The following is an 18,278-nucleotide window of genomic DNA, read 5'->3' as shown; positions in this document are numbered from 1 at the left end:
GGGTGTAAATGAGGTGTAAGTTCAGTAGTGTACTGAACAGCCATCAAGGATGCTAAAGACATCAAACTCACAGAACTTCTCAGTATCAGGTTTCGGGAGGTTTCTGGAATCAGGGATCAGATTGGCATCTTGTTCCTGAACTCACGTTGAGCACATATTTACCACTGTGAATCTCTTCAGAAAAATAAAAATCTTTCAGTTAAGATAGAGAAGGAGATAGATATTTAATATGGTGTGGTATTACCTGTTCTTTTCCCCAGCTCAGGGAGGGACAACCAGATAGGTCGATTCACATGAAGAATCTTGACATCAGAAAATTTTAAAATGAAGGTTGGCCAATGATTTGAACATGTGTGGAATTATTTAGCATTGGAATGCACAACTTTATTCATTATGATAACTTTACTGAAATAATCTTATATGGGGAAAAGGATCAGGTGAATCCATCTTATCTATAGATATGTGTGATTTTATTTCACATACAGTATATAAGAGAAAAATTCAGAGACTGAGACACAAAGGTGATTTGCAAGTCATAGGAGACTATATCATATATATTTGAAAGGAATAAAAAATGAAACTTAAATCATTATAAGCAAAGGAGGCAAGTTATATTTAATGAATACATGATCTGATTTTGTCATGAATATGCTGAATGAGGGATTAGTCTATGAATAATCCCAGTGAGGAATCAGGACTACTCAAGGGGCAAGGTATTAAACAGGCTGGAATTATTTGTTCAGGAATTTGGAAGAAACAGTAGCATATGGATAAAGAAGAGATAATTTAACTGAAAGCATGAGAGAATTCAGCCCCCCTCCCGGCCATGTCATGTCAGTAGCTAAGGTCAGGGACTGTTTTTGCCCCCCTCCCCCCGGAAGGATGGGAGGCTTACGTGCCTTCCCGGCCATCTGGGGCATTAGAGACATTAGAGCTGGGATAGAGTCTTCTGCCTGGCTCGTTATGGTCCCAATGAAGAGGCAAGGCCCCCCGAAGGGGAAGCAACCGGCATCCAGGGCAGCCCTGCCCAGCAACCACACGGTTTGCTTTCAGCTCTCAGAAGAGAGGGACGTTCATGGTCCCTCTTGTGTTCCGAGAGCTGTTAGGAGGAGCTGGGCCATGGCAACATGCATTGCAAGCAAGAGGCCAGGGCTCCTTCATTGCAGCGGCCCTTCAGCTCCCATCACCAGCTTCGGTCCATTAGGTTTGCCAGTACAGAGCAACTGCACGCCGCTTGGGAGTGACGGCCCTTCCTCTCTCAGTGCTTGCATCGGCAGCCCTTTCGACCTGCCAGTGCAGAGCAGCTGCACGCCCCCTGGGAGCGGCCCTTTGTCTCCCAGAGGCAGCTTTGGCATTCGGCCTGCCGGTGCAAAGTGGGGGTGCGTGCTAGCAGTGGCTCGATGAGTTTTTTCCCCCTGGGCTCCCCAGGTGGCATTGGTGCTCGTCAGAGTGGAGTGGTGGCCTTCAGCCTATTGGGTGGCGGTAGGGCCGCAGTGCAGCCAGGGCCACCCCCCCCCGGTTCCCCAGGTGCCTTAATCCCACTTCATCACTTTCCTGAGGGTTGGGCACCCCCCCCTTCACTTCCCTTGGAAGCAGCAGAATGCAGAGACATTAGACCTGGGACAGAGTCTTCTGCCTGGTTTGTTATGGTCCCAAAGAAGGGGCAAGGCCCCCCGAAGGGGAAGCAGCCGGCAAAACGGTGGGCCAGTTGCATTGCTCATGGGGAGGAGGAGGAAGGTCTTACGCGGCAGGCCATTATTGATAAGCTGACTGCTCTTGAGAGAGGCAGAGGTTTGGGTGCTGGACCAGCTACCTTGTCCATGGGTCGGAAGGCTGCTACGTCCTCCACCAGAGCCTTTGAGAAGGAGGTTCTGGCCTGTCTTTCTGCCCTGCAGGAGCTGTCGGGGCGCAATGACCAGGGAAGTGAAGAGGCGCAGGATATCAGCGAGGAGGTCAACATGCTGGCTGGTAGAGATGATGAGGTGCCAGCCCCAGTGCCTGGGCCCAGCAGATGCGGGGGCACTCCTCCAGTGGCTGTGGCTGTGACGTCAGTGGATGTGGAAGGCAGGTGTGGTGCAATTCAGCAGGCCGGTGGGTGGCCATAGGGTCCATGGCCACAAGCATCCCAGAGCTCGGCTGCCACTTGTGGGTTTGTCACTGGCGAGCTAGGCCAGGGAGGTATAAGGGCAGTGCCTTGTAAGGCCTCCACTTCGGGGGCTGCGCAAGGAGGGGGTCCTGATCCTTATTTTGCATGGGGGTAAGCTCTGTTGCTATTGGCATCGGGGGCACAGTTATCCTTCCAGGGTGTAGTTTTGCAGCCAGTGGGGGGTTCCCTAGCATGGGGCCAGCATTCCCAGGTGCAAGGTATGCAAGGATGGCCATATATGCTTTGGGGGTCATGGGGGTTCCCAATGCCCTCTTATGGGGCCATCCCTTTCCAGTTTCGGCCCTTCGAGGACACTGCCATGCCCTTAGGGGATCACCTCATGGTGTCCACCAGTGAGAAAATACTTCAGGGGGAGTATGTGAATGTGTTCAGTCTTCTTTATAGGGAGCTTGAAAACAAGAAGAAGAGCTGGATGACAAGGACAAAGAGAAGCTCAAGAGGAGGAGGGTGGACTGGACTTGGGCCAACTGGCTTCCAAATTTCCTTATATACACAGGGGTCATAGCGCATGCACAGCCTTTACGGGCGGCACCGCTGTTTCACAGACTTCTCGGGGGCAGTGTGGCTCCAATATGATAAGGAGTTTCATATGAGGGCCGCCCTTAACCCCGCTATGCCCTGGGATCAGATCAATCAGCAGCTTTGACTGCAGTTGATGTCCCCAGCAAAACCCAACGCTGGTGATTGGTCATCCAGCAGACAAATGTGCAGGGATCCAGCACGGCTGTGGGGCAGTTGATTCAACCCCGGCTCTTGTGTTGGGAATATACTTCCCAGGGGGTGTGCGCCCGCAAAACATGTAAATACAAGCATGAATGCCCATTGTGTGGCGGGGCACATGCTTTCTCAGCATGTAACAAATCAAAACTGAAGGGCAGCGGTAAGCCCAGCATCCTGGAAAAGGGGCCCAGTCCCATCAAGCTGAGAGTACTTAGGGAGCTTCTCTCTAGGTACCCTAAGGAGGCTGATAGGGTATATTTGTGGGAGGGTTTCTCCCGGAGGTTGTGGATTCCCTTTCAGGGCCCCAGGGGCCCTGTTATGTCGGCCAACTTATGTTCCATGGTTGGCATGGAAAACATAGTGCGGGATAAGATCCGGAAGGAATGTGCTGAGGCCAGGGTTTTTGGCCCTTTTGCCGCCCCACCGGTATTAAATCTGCAAGTACCCCTTTTGGGTGTGGTGCCGAAAAAGGCCACTGGGGAGTATCGCTTAATCCACCACCTTTCCTACCCTTGGGGGGCATCAGTTAATGATGTCATTCCCTACCACATTTGTACTGTATGGTACACTTCCTTTGATCAAGCGGTCCCGGTGGCACAGAAATGTGGAATTGGGGCAGAGATGGCGAAGTGCGACATAAAGTCAGCTTTTCGCCTTCTTCCAGTGCATCCCGACAATTTTGAATTGTTGGGGTTCGCGTTCGAGGGCAAGTTCTACATGGACTGGGCTCTACCAATGGGATGCTCTGTTTCATGTTCCCCCTTCGAGCGGTTTAGCACTTTTTTGGAATGGGCCCTCAGGAACCGGGTGGGGTCAGCAGACACAGTTCATTTCCTTTATGTTTTCTTGTTTGCTGGCCCAGTTCGGATGGGACAATGTGCCCGTATCTTGGAAGCCTTCATGGAGCTGGTTCCCTTGGCCCATGAAAAGACAGAGGGCCCCGCTGCTGTCCTAACCTCTCTGGGCATTGAGCTAGACACAGTGCAGCAGGCTTCACTGCTGCAACTGCAAAAGGTTCAGGATCTCAGAGTGCGATTGGCAGCATTGAAATCCAGAAGAAAAATTTCCCTGCTGGAGCTGCAGCAAATCGTGGGGCACCTTAACTTTGCTTGCAAAGTGGTCGCCCCCAGCAGGGCTCTTCTCCGGCGTCTATGTGATGCCATGGGGGGGATTAGATTGCCCCATCATAGAATCCAGCTTACCAGAGGCATGCGGGATGACTTGGAGGTTTGGGAGCAGTTCTTGGCTTCCTTCAACGGCATCTCCTTTTGGCGGGATGATATGAGGATTGAGGCGGACCCCCAGGTTACCTCGGATGTGGCTGGATCCACAGGGTTCGGAGTATACTTCCGCAGACATTGGTGTGTGGAGGAGTGGCCTAAGGAGTGGTTGGCTAGCAACCTCTGCAGAAATTTGGCATTTCTGGAGTTTTTTCCCATAGTGGTGGCCATCTGGCTATGAGGGGAGGATCTGGCGAACCATTCCATGCAATTCTGGTGTGACAGCATGGCCATGGTGCATGTAATCAATACTCTTTCATCTAGATCTGGGCCAGTAATGAACCTGGTGCGAGCATTCACCTTGGAGTACTTTCGTTTAAATTTGCTCTTCCTGGCAAAGCACATTCCGGGAGTGAGTAACAGAGTGGCGGATGCTCTATCTCGTTGACAGATGGAGAGGTTTCGTCAGCTCGCACCAGAGGCCTATCTTTGGCCAGTGAGGATGCCCCAGAGTTGTGGCAGCTTGTCATGCCAAACCTGATAGAGCAATTCAGTTAGCCCTGGCCCTTAGTACCAGGCGAGTGTATGACTGGTCTGCCATGCAATTCTCCAATTTTCTAGAGTAGGCAAAGTTGATGGAGTGCTCAGCCATCCCGGTACCCCACTTGATGCAGTATTCCATGCTGCTGAAAGGTAAGGGCCTTCAGGTCAAGTCTTTGCAGGCTCAATTAACGGCCCTGGCCTTTATTAGCAAGGCCCAGAGTTTTCAAGACAACACCGGAAATTTCCAGATTTGGAAAATGATGGAGGGATGGAGGCGGGAGCATGACTCCACGGCTGACACCAGGCAGCCTATCTCACCCGCAGTCTTTAAGGGCTGCGTCTGGTTTGGCCTGGAGTGTGTGTGTCTAGCTTCGAGGCACTGTTATGCCACACTGAGTCTCTTACAGTGTTTTGGGGCCTTGTGGGTTAGTGAGCTGGTCGTGTCGTCTCGCAACGACCAGTCTGGTAGGGCCTTGCTGTCGAGTGACATTAAATTCATGGGGAAACAGGTCTCTTTGAAGATCAGATGTTCCAAGACTGATCAAAGGGGCTGTGGCATGGTGGTCACCTTGGGCCCGTGTGGCCAAACGGACTTGTGTCCTGTCCGTGCCCTCTGCCAATATGTGTTGGCAAAGGGGGAAGCCCCGGGCACCCTGTTCTGCCATATTGATGGTCACCCTCTCACCAAATTTCAATTTTGGGCCGTTACCTCCAAGGCGCTGGACAGGTTGGGGTTGGGGGGCGTTAAGTTCAGCAACCACTCCTTCCGTATTGGCGCCGCATCCACTGCTGCCATGATGGGCTACCCAGGCCCAGCTATTCAGTCGGTAGGGTGGTGGAGGTCTACGGCATATTGTTCCTATGTCTGCCCCCTTGGTGCATCCTGCTAAGGGGGGAATCTGTTGACAGTTGCCCCATTGGGCTTGTTTTACAGGTTCTGATTGTTTTCATTACAGGTGCAATGGTGCATCGGGGGAGGAGGCAAGTCCTTATCACCAGTCACAGCATGGTGTTTTGGGCAGCCCACCAGGCTTGATGGACACCAATAGGGTAACAGCTCAGGCTCAGTAATTGGGCTGTGGTGGAGTGGCAGCGACGCCGTGAGTTGTGATGGCCTGGGCTGCTGCCGCTCCTTTTCCAAGGGAGGGTCGGCCTTCTGCCTCAAGTTCTAGTTATGACCTGGGTCTGATAAAAGGAAAGGCCCTTTCGCTCCAAGCAGTTCAGGATCTGCAGGCTGTTCGAGACAGGTGACCGGATGTTCAGATCCTGTGGTCGGCCATTCTGCCCCACCAGGTTTGGCATGCTGCCTGGGACCTGGCTGGGATGGAGCGGGCTCGGCGCAAGGCCAATAGGGCCATACAAAAAGCCCTGGAAAATGGGCTGGGTACCTACTTGCCACATCCTGCTATACGTTCGGGGCAGGCCAAGCTCTACAGAGCTGACGGTGTCCACCTGTCTGTAATGGGTAACAGGGCTTTCCTTGAGGCTCTCTGGGTGGCTCTAGGTCCATGGCCACCCCTCGTTTAGGGGAGGTGGCAAGGCTTGACTGGCAGCTGGGCTTCACGATTCTCTGCTGGGATGGCCAGCCACCGATTGCACTCCCCCAGTTTGGCTTCTTCTGGGTAAGTGAGGCCTTTGGGGGAGCGCATACGCAGACCATGTCAGCCAGTCAGTGGCCATCAGTGATGGCTCCTGCCTGGGGCAGTGTGGCTCGCCCTAACCTAGGCAAGGCAGGGTATGGTTTCCCTGAGCTTGTCTGTGATTAGTTAGGCCCCACGCTGGTTCAGTTGATGTTTAATAAAGTGGCCCTGTTTATTAAACCAAACCTTTGTGTTGCCTCTTTATTTCAACTGGGGGGGGGGAATTTGGCCCCCTCCTGGCTGCGCCGCATCAGCAGCTGAAGCCAGGGGCCATTTTTGCACCCCCCAGAAGGATGGGAGGCTTATGTGCCTTCCCGGCCATCCAAGGCATTGGATGTGGGTGGGTGGCTGGAGCTATTTAAGCCCGAGCCCTGCCCAGCGAACACGCAGTTCGCTTTTGGCTCTTGGCCCACCCTCCCACCCTTTGTAGTGCAGGTATTGCTGGTAGCCCGTTTGAACAGGGCCAGGTAGGAATTTTTTTGCTTCCATCCTATTGGCCCAGATGGAGGTGTTTTTCACCTACCCTGCACTACGTGTTAGTTTGGTGAAGGAAGTAAAAGGTTTATTGGTTCGACCACTTGGCAGGAGTTAGGAGGGGTATGTTTATCATCACTGGTGAGCGCCCATGGTCTGCCCCTCATTTAGGGGAGGTGGCAAGGGTTGACCAGCAGCTGGGCTTCACGGTTCTCTGCTGGGGTGGCTAGCCACCCATTGCACTCCCCCAGTTTGGCTCCTTCTGGGTAAGTGAGGCATTTGGGGGAGTGCATATGCAGACCATGCCGGCCAGTTGGTGGCCATCAGCAAAGGCTCCTGCCTAGGGCAGGGTGGCTCACCCTAACCTGGGCAAGGCATGGTATGGTTTCCCTGGGGTTGCCTGAGATTAGTTAGGTCCCATGCCGGTTCAGTTGATGTTTAATTAGCCACAGTGTGTGTATATATATACAGTGTGTATATATATAAAAACAATTTTTGGCCACTGTGTGACACAGAGTGTTGGACTGGATGGGCCATTGGCCTGATCTAACATGGCTTCTCTTAAGTTCTTAATAAAGTGGCCCAGTTTATTAACCCAAATCTTTGTGTTGCCTCTTTATTCTGACTGGGGGGGGGGCAATAGGATTTCACTGTTTTATTAGTCAGGGGATTACAAACCATAGGCTACAGAATTAAAAAAGGGGTTTTTATTAACAACATTAATACTCATTTAGATTATCCAAATGTGATCTGAAAGAGCTATAAAGTTTAATCCTGAAAATCTGGGTCTATAATTAGTCCAATTTGATGAGTCAATTTAGCAGCAATTTTGTTGGATGTTTTGAAGTTACAGCAAAGTATTTCCTTTAACTTTAATTAAAAAGGACAGTAATACCATTTCTGGGAAATCAAAAGCAGCTGATGTAACCATTTTATTATCAGTTATCTTTCAAAACCTATTGTAGAATATTCAAGAACTATAAATACATTGAACTGAAAATTTGTTTGAACTGAACTGATATTTATTTGAAAATGTATCTAAAGTTCAAGTCTGCTCAAAATCAGCTAAAACAAAGGAGAAGAGGGGGGGGGGAATCTATCAAGCTACAGAATCTATACACTAAAGAGAGATGTGACGTCCAGGAGACAAACCAGGCAAAATCCGGGGAAAATTTATTATTTCTCATCCTCCCCCTCCAAGATTTATTTCCTGATGGAAAAATTGGGAACTTTTGGGGAGCACTGAAAAAAACCTGGACGGGGAGAGACAGACACAGACAGACTGTTTTTGGAATGAGTTATGTGCTAATAGCATAGAGTATAGCAGTTGCCAGATTTCTCTCACTTTAATTTTTGGAACATTTGCTCATAGAAAACAAAGCATTTATTTATTGCATAAATATTCCAATTAATACAATTTTATATGCTAGCTAAGTTATAAATGATGTCTTACAATGGTTTAGATTTGGAGATTTGGAAATTAAATATTACACATATTTTGTTGTTGCAAAATTTCCAGAAATTTTACAGCTCTGACATAAAATAAAATAGTTGTAAATCACTGAAAACAAATTAACCAAATAAAGGTTCCTAGAAGAGGACAATTTTTGACTCTACAAAAAGCCAGTAATTAATATGTACCCTCCAAAGAGGGTATAAAATTAGGTATATCGCGCAGAGAGAGAGAAAGAGAGATAATTCTATTCACTCTCCTGGAGGTGTTGCCTTTCTGACTTTTCTAATCTTCCCTTTCTCCTGGACATGTTGTCATTCCTAACTTTCCTTTTTGATACCACTCTCTGTAGGTGCTGCCTTACTGCCATTTCTTTTGGCCACACTGTGAAAAGTGTGAAAAGATATCCCCTGTCTCCCTGTAATCCAAATAATTAAGCACTGAATCAACTATTTTCATGTGATTCTATATAGTCTCTCAGACACCAGATGTTTTATTTGTACATTTTCCACCTCAAAATTCTCTAGATGTGTGACCACTCAAATCAATACTGGCAGACTTATACCTTCGTATCATTAATGGCTGCATTCAATGGACTGCACTCTTTCAGGTGCAGATGAAAGATCAGGAAACATTATATTGAATGTTCTATTTTTTTTAAACCCTGCAATAGAATTAGCCCAGTAAACAAAAAGCGGGGATATAATCTGTGGCTGTAATTCTCTGTTTTTTATGCGAAAATAATACTTAGAATGAGAATCTACCACCTGTACACTGAACTGGTACAGTCTATTCTACTTAATTGACACTTGTTCTCATTCATGCATAAGATACAACAGGAAAACATGGAACATAGACTATAATTTGTCCAATGATTTGAAGTGGACTGGTTAAGAATGTTAACCATCCAATAATCTGCATTGCCTTCTGCTCAACTAAGGAAGTATAAACAGAAATATGAGTGCTTATGCTTATTTATCAATCAAATTAGCAAACCATGTAATTGTTTATGGTAGATGCAATAAGGCTTGGGCCATATGAAAGCATTCCATGTACTATATAGACTCTGCTATGAAGCATGCTTCCTCTTTCAGTAAAGCTTCTCTTTGTACAAGGGCCCATTGCAAACTCTTGCACAAACAGAAGTTTTTAGCAGAAGAGGAAGTATGCTTCACACAGCAGAGACTAGCTAGCATACATGGAACTAATTCATAGGATCCAAGTTCTGATCATTCAGGGAGGAATCATGAAATATTAGTTTGGTTTTTTTGGTCTAGTACTGGTAACCATTCCTTTGACTGTTGACCACTCCTTTGACTCACACAAATTGATCAAAGTCAACTGGCAAGCAAAATTTATTTTCACATTCTAAAACTGCAACCCTCATCAGAGCTAGTCCTTCCAAGTTAATGATCTTAGAAGGCTATAACTCTGTTTAGGATTGTGCTGCAAAACCCCAGAATGCTTGAAATAACTCCAATCAAATGAACTCTTGCTCATTTTTTAGAACACAAGGCAGAGGGTTGGATCCTTTGTATTAGTTCCTTGTGAGCTAGACAGTCTCTGCTGTACTTCACATTTTTTCTTCCACTAAAACTTCCATTTGCCTAACAGCAGTGGTTTTCAATGGTCCGTTGCCCAAATGGAAGTTTATTTAGATGAAGAGGAAAGGCACTGCAACTGAAATTTATCTGAAGTATGTGTGGAACTTGTATGTATGGATCCAAATCAGTAACATTTTTACTCAAAATCAAGTAAAGTCATGTATGTCAAGTGACTTGTATTTCATAAGCACATTCAGTGTGCATAATTGAATTCCAAATTTGAATTCTTTTGGAATGTGGCTGTCTGGGTAGTAGAATATAAATGGACACTATCTGCATAATCAGGTGAACAACGGAAGTTTCATTTCAGTTTTAAAAGTTTAACTTATTAGAAAAGGAAGTTTTTTATTTAAAAAAAATCACCCCAGATTCTTAAGTTTCTGGCCAGGTTAATCATAGAATGGTTTACACAACTTTTAGGCTGATAGTGTTGTTAACACCTTATCTTGAGATAACAGCTCCTGGCTATAGATAGAGAAAAATCAGATACCCCCTTCTTATTGATTATTTTGCATTATTCACAGGTCACTCATGCTATCTCAGATCATTCAGAGTCCTGTCATTCACTACAAAAATAAAAAAGAGTGAGTCAGGAGTCCCTGATACAGTCAAGGTTGTGTTGTCAAAATTCCACAGCATTCAAATATCAAGAGATATGGGAACAGCAAGAAGTGGATGTTTTAGAGTGCTGTAAAGAACAAACAGCAGCTATTGAAGCAAGTAGTTCTGTAGTTGTACTTTCTCATCACTTCCATAAGTATAATTTTCATATAGTAGAATTAATCTCCTGCCCTGATATTATTAACTTAAATCTGGCTGTACACATGACATATATGTGGACAGAGACAGGACTTGTAGAGAAGATGAGCAGGCATACTAGTCTCACTCTTGCTTGTTACCGGTTATTCACTCTTACTTGTTACCTCATTCTATACCAGTTTATTTCATGGTGACACAGCACCTATGCATGAACAACTGTATGCACATGAGGTCTATTTCTGTAATTGGGTCCAATTGGGAATGAATGTCACTAATTGGAGGACAGAGCTGATGAGCATATACCTTGTATGTTCATGTAAGTTAAGTACATGCAAGAGGAGATGGAGCCAGCATTCATTAATTATGATAGAGTTTGGCTGGAAAGAGGTGAGAAAAGCTGCCCTTAAATAATATTAATATTAATTACATATCCTTTTTACACTGCTGGTGGTTGTGCCCGGGAATTAATACCTTTTGGAAAACAATCACACAGACTGTAACAATATTGTAGAGGGCAATATCCCTTTTACTCCGGAATCAATCCTCTTGAACTATTGGCCTAATTTAAAACTGACCTCATCAAAAAAAGAATTAGCAGCGCTACTATTTATGGCAGCTAAACTCTTGATAGCTCATCAATGGAAGCAGAATGTGGCTCCTACAAAGCAACAATGGATGGCAAAGGTCTGGGAAGTAGCTGCATTAGATAAGTTAGCCATACAGATATATGTAACTGAATTACTGCATAAAGAAAACAATTTCATTGTTTCATCAACTCTGATGAACATTTCAAAAATTGTATTCCAAAAAATACATAGACTTTTCATATTATTGATTCTGTTAATTATAGTATTGGATAACTCAGTTTACCTTGAAATGATAAAAATATGAAGCAACTGTGTATTGTAAAAATACTTTTATTGTTTTGTTGATATTATTATTTAATGTTGTTTGTTGATGTTATTTAATAAGAAAAATTGATAAAATTTAATTATTTTTTTAAAAAATTACCTATTAAGGTACACCCAACATGGAGACATGTATTTCATAGCAACCTAATGAGTGATGCATCATATGAAATCACAGACACACTTTTTTGGGAGAAATCATGAACTATTTTCAAAGATTGGATGAATGAGCGAGGGAGCTGTTCTTCAAAAGAAGCCTTCTTTGCTTTGGGAAAGGGAACAATGAGCAACAACAAGAAAGGATAGCCACTGCTTAGTTTTTTAGTGGAAAGGTTGGGGTTTTTTTTTTTTTTATAAAAATCATCATTCAGTCACTGTAAGAATACATTTTTAAAAAGAATATTGATAGGATTTCTTTTTTCTTTAAATGTCAGTAACTGGAGCCAGTTCCCCTCTATAGGAATAAATGGAGAGAAGTGCACCTATATCAAAAGGTGCCAGCCTTTGAGGTGTATAAATTCAAACCTGTGGTCTATTCTGCTTTAAACATAGGGGATATTTATATTAGAGGGAGGGGAAAATATCCCAGATATAGATTATAACATTTCCCCCCCTCAATGCTCATCCCCATATTAGCTATTATGGCCAAATAGAGCCTCCGGAATGTCAATATTTGGGAACTGTCCTGCCTCGGCTGAGCCGGGACCAAAACCGGCACCCCGCCTGCAGAGCCCCCCGCCGCCCCTACCAGCCTTCAAGCGACCCCCACAACCAAGCTGGAACATCTCATCAGGTGGCCGATTACCTCTTCGCCTCTTTGAGGAGGATTCCGTGCAGAAGAACGGGGGGGGGGGGGGCGTCCCACCTCGACTGAGCCGGGACCAAAACCGGCACCCCATTCACAGCCTGCAGAGCCCCCCACCAGCCCACAGCCACAACCATCACCAGCTCTCCGTTGTGCCAGAGGCCAGCGGAGTGATGCTGCAGCCGGCCAATAGCCTGGGTGGCTGGAGGGTGAGGCTGCGAGCCTGGGGAGAAGGGTTGGGGCAAAGGGGGAGATCGAGGAGGGAGGAGCAGGCCAGGGCCGAGGAGGGAGGCGGTGGGCTCCATGCAAGCCAAGCCCATTGCCGTGCACCGAGGCCCCAGGGAAATGCCCAGCCCAGGCAGGGTTGAGCAAGCCCAGACGCCCAGCATCTTGCCCTAAAAGGGGGGAGGAGCCAAGTTCAGCAAGCCAGCAGTATTTACATTGGTTTTAACAAAGCAATGATGTGGTTAGGTTTCTCCACTTTTCATTCATTGATATTCAATAGCGATATTCAAATCAAAGTAATATTTCATACACATACACCGTTTTCATTCTTCATGACTTAGAAAACGAAACAAAACTTTGAGAGGCTAATGAATGGATATATCACTCTTTAGCTGACCACTAAAAAAGTCCTTGCAGGCATATCTTGTTTTTGAAATGATAAACATTTATTTTTAAAAGCAGACATGCATTAAAAGTTGCAGGTTTTTTTTAAAAAAATTGATCAACTGAAGCAATTTTTCCCAAAATTCCATGCACATTTCACATGCCACTGCTTTGGATCCCAAGGTGTCTTCCTGGTGCCCCCCCCATCATGCTCCACTTGCCCCTTCCCTGCTTGCCCTCTCCCCACTCGCCCCCCATGCTTGCCGTGAGGATGCCCAGCCATACCAGCTTTGAGGTCTGTGCATGTTTTGAAGACACCCGCTGGAGAAAGTTTTCCCCCCTCCTTTCTGGCTACGATGACGGCAGGGTGAGCTCTGGGGGGTGGGCAGGAGCACAGAGGGTGCGAGGTGGCTGGCGGAGGGAGGGAGGCAAATTGGGTGGTTGTCTTGGGCACCGGGAGGGGGGAAGCCCAATTCAGTGCCCCCTCCCTCCCAACACCCTAGTTTGCCTAGTGGGCAAGCTGGCCCTGGCTGCTCTGAGACTCCAAGTGAAAGGTAAGGTATAAATTCAATCTCCTCCTCCTCCTCTTATGGTATAAAGACCCTCTAGGGACCCCCTTTTACAATTACTTGCACTTAGGCAGCAAACTCACAGATACCCCTTACATGATGACATACCATGTTAAGAGTCTCTTCTGAGGCCTTGCTTTTGGGCATGAGGCACAGATGGTAACCAGAGACAGGCCTTTATCAGTGGTGGCACCTTGCTTTTGGAATGCCGTCCCCTGTGAGGTTCACCTGGCACCTACAGTCATTTTTTCCAGCCTTGTTTTTGTTGTTTTTAAATGTTTTATGGTCTGCTTCTGGCCCGAGGATCATTCTATTGACATCATTTTAGCTGGAATCACTGGATTGCTCTTCTGTCATAAAAAAGTTATAATTCACAGATACCCCTAACATGACAACACATCATGCTAAGTTAAGATTGTCGCCTGAAGTCCTACTGTTTGTAGCCCACTTTTGGACATGAAGCACAGGTGGTAAACAGAAACAGGGCTTTATCAATGGTGGCACTTTGCCTTTGGACACATGAGGGTCGCCTGGCACCTACCCTTCCTTTATATGTGAAGTTAAAACATTGTTTTTCACCCAGCCTTTAAACTAAGGATTTTAAAAAAATGTTTTATGGTCTGCCTTTGACCTGAGGATTATTCAACTATTTTATTTTAGGCTGTTCAGTGTGCTTTTTTTTTCCTGCTATGTTCTAGCTTGCTTCAATGGCCCCCTGTGTTTTAGTGGCTTGATTTAATTACTTTGTTTTACTTGTAATAGTTTTGATTTATTGTTTGAGTTGTGCACCACCTTCAGCAGGTGTCTGAAGGGACAGCATATATACATTTTTCCAAGTAAATACATTATTTATCTAAAAAGTGTGCTTCTTTATAGATGACAACAAAAGTCTGAAACCTCAAAAGGCATTCAAAATCAAACTCTCCCTCATTGCTCATGTTATGTTCTTTGAACATGGAATATATACAACTTACGCTATCATCCTTCAGAGCAAGCTCCTTGAACCATAAGCTTTCAAACTTTTCATACCATACAATAGTTTGTGCAGTTTGCTAGCATGTCGTAGAAATGGAAGGACTGAAACACAACTATGATTCACTGATCTGTAGGTAAAAAACTCAAAAGTTCAATACATCATTGAAATACCTCTCCAGTTCATTTTTTAAAAAGTAATCTATACCTTAATCTCTCATGAGAGAAACTTCCCTCTCACTACTCACTACTGGGAAAAGATGTTGATTGTTTTGTGAAGACCTGAAACATTTGGGAAACACATTGAGCCACCAGTGATCTTCTTTCCCTTTTTAACATGCAGTGTAAAGCCATGTGCAAGTACCAAAATTAGCATAGTCATCCTCTGGATTGCCCATTAACTGCAGCACACATTTAAAAAAAAATGCTGCTATAAAATATTCAGAAATATGCCTAGCGCTAGAGTCTGGCTAACAGCACAGTTTCTTGCAGTCTTTTGCTCTCATGTGAACCCACATTCAATGCATACACAAACAATGTATTCCTTTGCAAACATATAACAAGTACCAGCAATTCCTACAGATAAAGCATCCATTGAGGGACAGCAAGGTTCCATTTTTCTGGGTATCTTGTATGCTAATCCAAATTGCTACCGGGTTGGGGTGGGGGGGGGAGAGATACAAAAAAGAAATGCAGCTGTTGCCCCAGTGTTATTCACATCGTAACAGACAGACCAATTTTGTACTTACAGATTGCAACAGCCCAAACGTCTCAGGATCTTAACAGTTTTCTGCCGAACAGTTACATTGCTCTCAGCAAGCCATGCTGCTCATCCAGGCAAAACCGAACCGTGCAGAATGTCTATGCAGCTGGGAGATAATGGAACCCTCTTCCCAGCTGGGACTACAAGCCTTTTATCCGCTGAGCATTCTGTGCCTCTTCACTGGCATTAACTGTGAAATACGCAGCTTTTCCACAGCATTCATGACAAGGTCCCACACAAATTAGCACACATGCACAAATACACAGTCAAAGCTTGCAAGCGTTACTAGACAGTAATCCTGCCTGTTTTAAAATTACTTCTTTACATGTCTTTCTTTATGTGATACAAGAAAAGAACATGGGGGGGAGAGAGAGAGAGAGAGCTGTCACACCCTTCACATGATAAATTAAATGTTCTCTTACCATGTTTCATTTGCACAGCTGTGAGCTCCTGCCAGGTATTAAAAATCCCCTTTTCTTCGCAAAATCTGGATCACTAACCAGCATATTAGATTTATGACAAGAATAATAACAATTTCATTTGGTTCCTGTTCCTATAACTGCACATTTCACTATATACAATTAGGTTTGTTTGACATTCATCTAAAATGAGATTATGTTCTGACCTAGGTTACCTTCATTAAATATTTAAATAACCTTAGCATGGTTTGCATATTTAAAAAAGTAAATTTTGGTGTCTAACACTCCCTCTCCCCGCAAAAAATCCCCCTACACCACAGAATAGTCACTCATATTGCCCAAAAAGGGCATCCTACATTTTAACTGTCACTTTTTTCACTTGTACTTGTCAGTCTTTCAAAAACCAAAGAGCAATGGACTTGGTCAAATGTAATGTGTGTAGCAATGTGCATCATTGTCCTTTGTTTTACCAAATCTTTTTAATCTTACCAAAATCTTTTTTTGTTTTGTTTTACATTTTCCTCATAGTTCCTACTATTACTATTTAGCATATGACAGAGTTACACACAGGAAGTGTGTAACTCTGTGTATAATAATATAAAACATGTAACCAAGTTGATGCAATGGGTATGCAGATTGATTGGGCAATCCCCTAAATACTAATATCTAAATTTTAAGTCCATTCTGTTGCAGCTGGGGAGAGTTCAAAGAACTCTGTCACATCTCCCTGGAAAGCATGGTTCTCATGTTCCTGTGACAGATGGAAAATAGTTTGGTGGGCTGCAATATAATCACATTTGGGTCCTGTTATTTTACCTCATTTAAACAATAAATCTGCACCAGCACCAAAGCCTACTCATATTCTATTAGCTGTCTTCCATATTTTATATGGCAAGTCAAATCCTGAGGGCCTCTTATTGGTGTTTATCAGGTTATGGATATCAGGTGGAACTGATTGCATCCATGTTTGCAATCACTCATTCCCTAGAACAGAGTTTTGTGATTGCAGGATTTGTACAGATCTTATTGCTGTGTATCAGTCTGGATAGGTCCTTGTCAGCCATGTCTTTGTGGATGGGCAACTCTTACCAATTCCTCACTGTCAAGTCGGCTGATTCAATAATGAGACCTTTTGATAAAAAGTTTCTAGTTTATTGAAATCATTGTATCCAACAGCTAGGAGATTGAGAGACTGAGGAACATACAGTAAGGATAATCATATAAGGTATTCTTCAAAGGAATTCTTTAGGGAGGGGGTACTATGCAGGGCACATTCACACATTGATGTTACAAATCGTTCTCAGGCCGGCTGGCCTTGGGCAAGGCGCCTCTCCCCCATTGCCCAGTCTGAGAAGGCACTATTATCTCTTTCACATGCTTCCATTGCAGAGCAAAACTACATAACAAAAGACAGGAAGGGGGGGAGGAGGAAGAGTAGAGCTAGCAGCATTGGCATACAGTATGGCTTTTACCTAGAATGCTTTCCCCTGAACCAAAGATGACACACAGGCTTGACCAGAGCTGAAGCAGACTTGACATGCTGCCCCCCCTAAGCCCCCGCCACCGCTCGTGGCTGCGGGAGAGGCGGATGGGTTTTAAAGTCCTGGATCCTTGGGCCCGAATGGCCCTGTCCCCCCTTCACAGAGAGAGGGGGTGTTGGAGATGGAGGGTGCCAGTCCGAAGAACCAGGGTCTCGACGCAGCAAGCTGCAATGAAATACAGGGTGTATTTTACCAAGGGCAGGAGGCAGCTCTAGTTCCACGGTCACTGGGGTAATGACTCTTTTAATTTTAAAAGGTCCAATATACTTGTACGCCAGTTTTCGGGAAGGTTGGGGGAGAGGTAGGTTCTTGGTTGATAGGTACACTGAGTCCCCTACTTTGAAATCCCACGCCGGGACATGGGACTTGTCATATTGTTTCTTGTAAGTTTCTTTGGCCACCTCTAAGTTTTCTTTAATGGTTGGCCAGCTTTGGCTCGGCCCCTGCCACCACTGTTCGAAAGTAGTAAGGGTCTCCGGGGCTTCCCCCCCCCCCCCCGGGAGGAGGGGGATTGGTTTACCTTCATACCCAAAGACTGTTGCGAAGGGGGAGGCTTTAGTGGAACTGTGAGCACTGTTGTTGTAACAATACTCTGCAAAGGGGAGGAGGTCCACCCAGTCATTCTGGCGCTGATTAATGAAACACCTTAGGTATTGTTCCAGAACCCCGTTCACCAGTGTCATGCCTGCCCCTGACCCAGCACCTGCTAGCTCAGAGCAGGCGCCTTTAACAGCCCTGGACGTAAGTCCTGAGGAGGCAAGCTGGCAGCAGGAGCCACCTGGAACTGATCAGGCTACGCCGGGCCCCAGCTCATCCCCTCCTGAATCTCCACCACCTGTTAGCCGGCTCCGTGAAAGGAGACGGCAGGAGATTAGAAACAGAAGGAGTGAAGCACGCATGTGGGGGAGAAGAGATCTAAGCCCGGCATACTAACGGGTTAACAAGCCAGCACAGTATATCTGCAATCCTGGCCCTTTGGCAAACTGTGCTGGCAACGAACGATCCTCCTGGGACGTGACCACGCTCTGCACCCTCTTGACTCCTGTGAGAACCCGCATATTTCTGACCCGGCTTGAACCTTGGACCTCGGAACTCTGGACTGTGACTTTGCT

At 45.7% G+C, this 18,278-nt stretch overlaps 1 protein-coding gene across 3 annotated transcripts in view; it reads right to left on the bottom strand.

Annotated features, from left to right (window-relative positions):
- Positions 1-15,501, bottom strand: part of LOC132572475 (contactin-6-like) — a 421,055-nt gene extending 405,554 nt beyond the window's left edge. For 2 of the 3 annotated variants that reach the window (XM_060239567.1, XM_060239568.1), the window contains exon 1: positions 15,193-15,499. The gene's annotated coding sequence lies outside the window, so the exon portion shown is untranslated. Of the gene's footprint in view, positions 1-15,192 lie in introns of all 3 variants that reach the window. The other variant, XM_060239569.1, reaches the window with a different exon arrangement.
- Positions 15,502-18,278: the final 2,777 nt, after the last annotated feature.

The sequence above is a fragment of the Heteronotia binoei genome, chromosome 5 (assembly GCF_032191835.1).
Source record: "Heteronotia binoei isolate CCM8104 ecotype False Entrance Well chromosome 5, APGP_CSIRO_Hbin_v1, whole genome shotgun sequence".
Classification (NCBI taxonomy): domain Eukaryota; kingdom Metazoa; phylum Chordata; class Lepidosauria; order Squamata; family Gekkonidae; genus Heteronotia; species Heteronotia binoei.
This window is presented reverse-complemented; position numbering and strand designations above follow the sequence as displayed.